The following is a 7,587-nucleotide window of genomic DNA, read 5'->3' as shown; positions in this document are numbered from 1 at the left end:
GGGCACGCTTGGCTTGAGTGAGGGGGACATGCCCAAAAGGAATGTCTTTTGCATTGGTTAGCTATCTGGCTTGCATTATAAAACAGCCACCATAAAGATCTCCAGGGGAAGTGAGCTTGAAGTAACATTAATATAATTTTCCTGGTAAAGAAAAGATGAAGTGACGATCACTTTGTACTTAACAAGTGTAAAATGTGATCTTAATCATAGTGCTATAATTGTTGAAGCTCTCTTTATGGGAAAAGCTTTTCTCTTTTCCCATTCTTTTTATCCATCTTTTCTTCTTCTTGGGTGGTAGGTCATGGGTAGCCATGTTGGTACCATTGAGTGTTGAGAGAGGCTTCATTTCTATCCCTAATTGTAGTTCTTTTCCTTCTGAATAACCCTGCTTTACGCAAGAAAATGCAAGTGGAATTGGATCACATGTACAAAGCCTTACCTTCAATTCAGGGAGAGATTCGAATCTATAACACTTAAAGTCAAAATGAAACAACTTTTACCATTGCACAAAGATCTCCTTCTAGGGTGAAGATCGATTTCATCTGATTCGATATGGTTTGGATCAAGCTTGGATTGGAATCTGGTGACCAAGTTCATCCAGTATTTTGGATCGATAGGTTGTCATCTTGGGGTCGAAGTTTTGGTTATTGGTTGGGATTAAGAATTAGAGAGAATTTTGAACTTTTGGGGATGCACTTCAAAGTTCAATGTTTTTTTGGCCAGTCTCCACTTTGGAGTGGGATTCGGGTTTTGAGAGAGGCAAAAAGGTCTGCATGGGGAAAGGATATCTGTGGTTGAGTGGAAGGGAAGGTAAAGGAAGGTTGGTGAAGGCAGAATTCACAGAATCAAGCTTGTGCCCCATGCTTTCCAAAGCTTTGACTTGGGACCTCAAGAACTTGAGATAGTTTGCAGCCTCATCAAGCATTGTTGCTGTGTCCATCTTGCTTCCACCAGGAACTAGCCTCTGCAATAGTCTTATTCTCTCACTTATCCTCTCCCTTCTGTGCCTTGCAGCCACTGTTTGCGGATCATTTGATATCCTGACATTCTTCCTCTTCGGCTTCTCCACCACCTCCATTCCTAGATTTACAGGCCTGAATGCTGCAGCTCTATACATCATTTCCCTCATGTGTGCAATGGCTTCAGTGTCAGGCTCATCAGCTGAAGATAACAAACAAGAACTCCTGGGCTTTTGGAAGTTAATATTTGATGTTCTTTGATGATGATTCTCCAATCTGGGTTTCTTTGATATCGAAGAGGCTGGATTCTCAGAGATGAACTGAAACCCAACTTCTGTAGTTGAAGAATCTGACTTAAGAAGATCAAAATGCTTATAATTCATGTTCACTTGGTGTCCATACTGTCTATCCTTGCTTCTGTTAATTGTTGTAGGACTACCTGTAGTGGTAGCGGTAGTAGTAGAATCAAGAAGCTTGGGAAAACCTTTAGTGACAATACTGCTGGAACTGAAATCCCATAGATTTCTGCAATCAGATAATATCATTGAAATTCCATCATCTTCAACTGATGTTTCAGTATTAATGCTGTTGGTTGCTGACAACAAGCAGTCTAGTGACGCTAGTGAGCTTTTGGAGACCACGCCAACCTTGCCATCGTCAGAACCATCAATAGGTTGCAACCCATCAGCAACACCAAAATCTGCAATTGCACCACTTGATGTTGGCTCTGAGTTTACGACATATTGGGCCATTAAAGCAGCATTTGTTTTTTGGGGTTCTTGAATTGAGCCAAAGAAACCCTGAGGGAAATCCATCTGATGTGGTTGGTTATTGCTCCATAGACCGGAAGGAGAGCTCTTGATGGTGGTAGCAGCTGGGGGTTTATCTTCCCAATCCAAATCATCCATATGTACAGAAACCTGCCAAGCTCTAATGATCAGAAAAGATGTTTCTTCTATCTGTACCTGTGACAGAAATCAGAATCACATGCATGAGCAGTGAAATTGAATTAAGAAAAAAAAGTTAAAAGCAGGCTCATGACAGTTCTTGGGTCCAATTATTGAAACTTAAAGAATCAGAAGGAATGAAAAACATTTCCCCAGTCTCATAGCGAAAGAAAATAAATGAAAGAAATTCAAGTAAGAGAAACTCTAACAATTTAAACATTTATTAGTCATATTCAGATCTGGCTGCTACCCTTATTGCAAGACTGCAGGAAGACACAGCTCAAGAACAAAAGCATCTTCTTGTTTGGTTTCAATCATTTTTCTCTGCAATACTAACTGTCTAGTGAGACTAACAACAACTATCTTCAGTACTCCATGTCAAATGGTAAGTTGGGTACCAAACTTTGGACATCAACACCAAGTGAATAGATCACTGAGGGAAGAAAAGAAATGCATTCATATTTATCATGTACACACAGAGAACAGAGGAAGAAAAGGACAGGGAGATTAGAATAGCAGGGAAAATCAAACTTTGAATTCTTCAACTGCCATACAATAGAAAGAATGATGAAGCAGAAGATTTTTTTCAACCTTGGGGTGGTAGCTGAGTCCACCTTGGTTCCCTGAAATATGGTTATAAATAGAAACAGCTGATGACCCAACCCGAATATTATAAGTAGAGATAGTTAAACATGTAAATATGAATCAGATAGGGATTTTGGTGTCGGCTAGGTGGGGATGTGGGAATTTTCTTGCAGGTGGAGAGCATGAGATTTCTGAGAGATATTTTGAATATTAATTCATCAATGTTTAACCAAATAAAGAATAAGGTTTAACAAATGAGGAAAAGCTTTGCAACTCCTTTCGGTTGCTTAAGCTATTCCATGCCCTCTGTAGAGTTCCACTAAGGTCCAGAACAATACCTCACCTGTATCAGAGGGTAATAGTAACTCTTTGGTTAGACTTTAGAACAGGAAAATTCCCTATGTTGGGTTTAGATATGTCTTGTACCCTTATAAATAGAGTAAGACTATATTTGTAATCGTAACAGGTTTTGGGTCAATTACCTGTATAGGAATAGAACTGTAATTGTATGAAAATTAGGATTTTAGGTTTTCATATAGATAGTCTCTATATGATAACCTAGAAAAAGTAAAACATGCAAATGATAACATTCTCTAAGGGTGTAAGAGTGATGAGATTTTCAGGAATTAGTTTCACTAGTAGACGTTGGCTATAATGTCTAACCATGTTAAATTCCTTATTGTGATGAGTGTATAATACTTATATTCTTTTTCGTGGTTGTGCACCAGTCCCTAATACCCTAGCAGTGCAATCCCATATATGCTTAAGTACTCAATGCCTGTTTATCAAAAAAAAAAAAAAGAAGTACTCAAATGGCTTTCCTATATAGAGTATGGTGAAGTACACCACCAATGGATCTCCTATGATTAAAATTGATCATAATTTAGGTAGCTAATTATATATAGATTTAAATGAAATAGATGATTAGCTGATGGGTTTGTCACCAATGGATCTCCTATGACTAAAATTGATCATAATTTTTTATTTTTTGGTACAAAGGGGCTTTATTAAGCCGGGGAATGGGGGACGGGGGATGGAATATTAATATGCATTAGCAAGAGTAAATTGATCATAATTTAAGTAGCTAATTATATATAGATTTAAATTTAATAGATGATTAGCTAATGGGTTGCTAGAAATTCACAATACTCTTCTCTTAGGTTGCGTTAGTTTGCAAAGGTGGGGTGGAAAAAAAAAACATATGGACTCCATGTGTAATTGGATGAGAAAGAAAGGAAAAAAAAATGATTTTGTAGAAAAATGTTAAATGTGGATCTCATTTTTTAGTTTTTCATATTTTTCATAAAATTCCATAGATTTTGTAAAATTTTGAAAAGGCATATGCTGGGGTAGAAAAACTAGTATGTCACCTCACTAAACAAGCTTCTTTAATTTAAGGAAGCTTGTTTCCGTTTTCTCACCCTCATCAACCAAATAAACCATATTTTTGAGATTTAATAAAAAATTTTGCTTTTTCAAATGTTTTCTCACACCACCTTTATTCCAGCAAACAAAAGGATACTTATTGTTTCTTAAAAGGATTATCGACTGCTACAATCAAGTAATGCAGATCTACAGGGTGAGATGAACAAATTAATTGATGTTCCATTTCCGCATTAATTAAGTCTGAGTTTTTCCACTCAAATTCAACTCTCATTCCAATTATCTTTCATTTTTAGCCTGCTCTTCTATTTCTCACCAACAATAGAGTAGAAACCCATGATGTCATCGTTGCCAGTGGTTATGCTAGTTCTCTTGAATTAAACGTGTAATGAATTTGGAGTTGCAGAGAGAGAAGAAGTCGAGGTCGACATGCAAGTGCAACCCGTCTTTTCCATTCAGATCATTGAATCTGTGAATGGGTTGTCAGTGCATTATTTTGCAATCCAACCCTCCAGAGGTCAACTGCTACACATCACCTTGTCGTCTGAAATCCAGAAAGGATAACTCAACTCAGGATCTGTTCATAGTTATAGAACAAGAGTGACGAGAGAGATGACGCAGTGTAGGTCACCCACCTCCCACCACCCACAAACAATACTATGCGTTTATAGTGTTTCTTGTCAAGAATCCAATAAAATGTGAAGGATCAATGTCAGTTCTAATGTTCCATCTTAACAATTCCACTTTCTTTTTTCTGTGAGGAAAGTAGGGTATGGTTGGTACCTATAATCAGGGCAGAGGTGACTTGACTCCTTTCTATTTTTCTCTTCAATAAAATCTGATTCCATTGGTCTGTAAGATCTGTAGCAGATGGAACCTGATAGTCTCAAACTGATCAAACCTAGATAGATGGTTTCATCTCGGTTGGGATTATTTTGTTTGGACCTCAGTTGGAAATTGGAATAAGCTTAAGGGTTGAATTATTTATTTATTTTTTTGAGTAAAATTTAAAGCACTGACAAAGGTTCTAGTATAAATACGGATCAGCCCTATAAGAAAGGAGGACCCTTTGTTTGCCACAGCGAGTATTTCTCGTGTAGCAACCGCATGGCAATACATTTTTCTTTTAAATCCACGTATATGATCGAAGAGCCATGCAAAACATACCCATGCAACAACACTAAGTCTCATGTCTATATCCCATTTTCAATAAATAAATTCAAATTTACCATGAAAGAGTTGGTTTATTGATAATAATGATCAACACCTCTTTAGTGAAGATTTAAGGTTCAATTATTCTGGGTGATATATGTAATAGCTCTATCTTCAATATATAAAATCATTAGTTACTTGTCAATGGAGGGTTGATATAGTTGTAAGATTTATACTTCTCAGTGGACTGAGAAGTCATGGGTTCGACCCTTGCGGACTACAAAACTCCCTTTAAGGACGTAATCGTGCAAGCTAGCCTGGATGAACCTCAGACAAAAAAAGAAAAAGGCAAAAAAAAACACATTAGCTACCAAAGAAAAAAAAATTATCACAAAAACAACAAATCATTTTTGGACATGACAACAACTAGGAAGTTTTATGACAACATTTTTGTTCCATTTTCATGTTTTTATGTAAGAAACAACTTTTTCTATTCATATATATTTTCATTATTTTCTAGGTTTTGAAAAATCGTTTCTATAACAAAAAGACCAGTGAAACATAAAAAAAATAGAATTTTTAGGGTTTCAAAATAGGAGATTATGTTTATATAAAAAAAAGACAAGCATGGCCCTCTACCTTTTCAAGGTAAATGTTTTTTTTTTTCTTCCTTTCTTTTTCTTGTTTGGTGAGCTTAGATTCATTTAAAAAATAAGGACAAAAAAAATACCGGATTATACATACAGGATTTGGATTGTTTGTATTCTTAAAAAAAAAAATACAAAAAACAAAAAAAACAGATAAACCGAGTAGCCGATAACTAAACCATGACATTTTAAAGGCCCACCAGTTGGCATCGTCTGACCAGGAAATGGGCCGGCCCATGTCATGAGATAGAAGTGGTCCATTTCTCTGAAATGCCGTCAGAAGTCTCACTTAAATGTTCGCATCATCGTATCTTTCTGGCATTGGGGTCGTTTTGCAAAGCAAAGCAAGCGGAGCCGGTGGGTCGGTGAAGGCCCAATCGTGGGATGTGGGGCCCATATGCCTCGCTCCTTTGAAACTTTCTCAATTCTATTATTAGGAAACTCAAAGCTAAATGCCCACGTGGCATCTCCTGAATGGACAAAAACAGAATACTCTTCATGGGAAAATCAGATCTGCAGAGTGGGACCCGGGAACCGAAAGCAAATTGGGACCATTTGATGCCGGGTTGAGTCAAACCAACATAAATCCAATCTTACCCTAGGGATTTTAATCCTAAGCCCAAACCCTAACAGAACTTGAAAACCCCAACGCGAACCCTAGCTTGTTAGGATTCTTCTAAGCTTGACCTGCCCTGACTTAGTAATCCCAAACAGATTTAAAATCTTGACCTCGTACTTGTGAAGTGTGTTATTCTACAGCTGAGTTAATTTGTTCATGTAGTTAATAGAATACTTGATTAAATAATTATTCAAACTCAATTTATAGTTTTATGTTAACTAAATAAACACAACAAGGTTGTATCAATGGCTGAACTTGAACCCTACTCAGTCCTACTAGGGCTTATTCTGTAACTCAAACTTGCCCTTCGAGTTGAAAAGTAGAGCTGAGCTCAGAGTGGTTTACGGCTGTTCGGGCCGAGGGGGTTTTATACTTTTATTGACAGCCCATACATCACAGCCTTCCAGATTAAAATATCATACGTTTACAGGCTTTGGCCTGTTTTTGAGAGAACTTCACAGGGTAGGCATATGATTCCAAGGGAGCAAATCCAAAATAGAAGGGATTGACCATACCATGTGTATGGTAAACTAGGAAGTAGGATGGCAAGCCAGCATTGACAAAGAGAGATAGACATCTGTGTTGTGTCAAGTTCAGGATATATTCAGATATCACAACTAAGTTCCGTGTTCATGCTATACTACAGGACTCTTGTCACATTCAATGGCCCTTGTCTTGACCAATCCAATGAATCCATATCCTTCCGTCTCAATCTCTTGCTCTCTTATCTCTTTCTCAATACTTATAGAGTTGTTGTAAAATGACCTTGAAATCCTAAAGCCACCAACCAATTGCATCATCTCTTACTCTTGGCATCTGCAAACTGCAAAAATTTGGCCCACATTATCTGTTCATAATTGGGGATCCATGACCATGACGTAACCCATCCATGGCTTTGCTGCACTTCGGCTAGGATGACAATAACCGCCAAGCTGGATGTGGACCCAAGGATGAGATTGATGGTTCAATACAACAGAAATCCTGGGCTCCACCTATGATCAAATGCTGCAGCTTTTGACAGCTTCTCACCATTGATGTACAATCTATACAACTATACAAGTCCAATCACTAGCAAAGTCTTACATCCTGATTGGGCAGCATTCCTTCATTACTTGTTTGTTTGAGCATTCCTTCATTACTTGTTTGTTTTCACAAAAGATCAATATGTAATCTTTCCTTGCTTCCTGTTTCCCACATAATGATGAGAGACAGTACTAGTATATACTTTTCATAAGGTTACTATTTTCCCCTAGCTTTTCTTTCCCTAATGAGAGTTCAATGACAATTTAGACTTT

General features: G+C 37.4%; 1 pseudogene; it reads right to left on the bottom strand.

Annotated features, from left to right (window-relative positions):
• Positions 1-634: 634 nt before the first annotated feature.
• On the bottom strand, positions 635-1,909 carry LOC149021724 (transcription factor bHLH87 pseudogene; annotated as a pseudogene).
• Between the last annotated feature and the right edge of the window lie 5,678 nt (positions 1,910-7,587).

Source organism: Hakea prostrata, chromosome 3 (assembly GCF_041222555.1).
Source record: "Hakea prostrata isolate BN-2017 chromosome 3, UWA_Hpros_2, whole genome shotgun sequence".
NCBI lineage: Eukaryota > Viridiplantae > Streptophyta > Magnoliopsida > Proteales > Proteaceae > Hakea > Hakea prostrata.
This window is presented reverse-complemented; position numbering and strand designations above follow the sequence as displayed.